This window comes from Oenanthe melanoleuca, chromosome 1A, assembly GCF_029582105.1.
Source record: "Oenanthe melanoleuca isolate GR-GAL-2019-014 chromosome 1A, OMel1.0, whole genome shotgun sequence".
Lineage (NCBI taxonomy): Eukaryota > Metazoa > Chordata > Aves > Passeriformes > Muscicapidae > Oenanthe > Oenanthe melanoleuca.
In genome coordinates this window covers 66,615,374-66,616,706 of record NC_079334.1, presented here as the reverse complement: position 1 = coordinate 66,616,706, position 1,333 = coordinate 66,615,374, and positions in this window count along the sequence as shown.

Here is a 1,333-nt window from a genome sequence, read left to right as displayed (position 1 = left end):
AGAGCTGAGAAGAGCTTGGATGCAGGAGGAATAGTTATTCACCATGGAACAATGCCTGGATGGCTCCGAAGGGGAGCTGGCACCCATCTGTCCAGGCATTTCCTGCTGCCCCAGGGGATTCCTGTGCTCCTCCTTGCTGCTTCCTCCACCTCTGGATCTCTGCATCACTGTTGCTGTTGGAAACACCAGTATTTCATAAGCTGGAGAGCTCAGGGCTGCAGAGACAGCACAAAAGCAGCTAGAGGACACACAGAAGCAGGAAAAACAGTTTTTATAAAATCCGACTTGCATAGAAATGTTGAGTCCAAGGAACATCTTAAGTCCAGCTTCCCACTCTGAGCAGTACTGTAACCAGGGTGTCAGCCACGTTCTGGCCAAGCCCTAAATCCTAAATCCTAAATCCTAAATCCTATATCCCTTGAGTATGGGGGGTACAGTTTAGGTGGTCTGTGTCCCAGGGCAGCAGTGTCTCCCTCATCCAGGCAGAACCTCTCATGTCCCACTTCACCACTGGTGCCTTTTGTCACAGTCCAGCAGCAGGGAGAGGAGTTTGGCTGTGTCTCTACACCCACCTTTCATGTGTTTGTAGCCAGTTCTTAGCCCACCATCAGCTCCTCAGGGCTGTGCAGGGCTTTCTCCCCACTGCTGGCACCATTTGCTCATAGTGAAAGCACAGAAACCCTCCTTCAAACCCCACTGTGCTCCCCCAAAACCGGGGCAGCAGCCAGAGCATCCGTGGGCACACCTGTGGGGGATGAGTCACCAGCACAGCACCTCCCACGGGAGCAGCCCCGTGTCCCACGCTGGGGCTTTCTGGCCGTGTGCAGGGCTCCAGAGAGCAGCTTACAACTCTCCCCACACCAGACACCTCCAGAGAGCTGAACTGGGAAGATGTGAAACCCTGGAGGGGGAAATTGGTCTGGATTTCCTGCTAGACCCAGCCCCATCCAGGAGGGAACATGCAGAGCATCCTATCCTGCGCTCGGAGGGAATAGCAGCAGGGTTGGGTCAGGGGGAGAAGTTGGACACACCACTCATGTTTTCCATGCTAGAAACCTTCCTACGTGCCAGTTCATGGGGATGAAGCTGTAAATCAGCAGGGAAAACTTCTCAGTCATCACCATCAACACCGGGGAATGACCAGTCTGGGAGGAGAGATAAGGAGTGCGTTGGTGGTCCTTCATTGTCCTCTTCCTCCAGGCTTCATGCTGGAGATGTAATTAGTGATTACTATTTTTTCTTTTCACTTTTAATTTCACAATGAATATGAGCAAGGCGAGCCCTGATGCAAATAGGAGCCGAGGCCCTTCTGCAGGGACCCCAGGGGATGCTC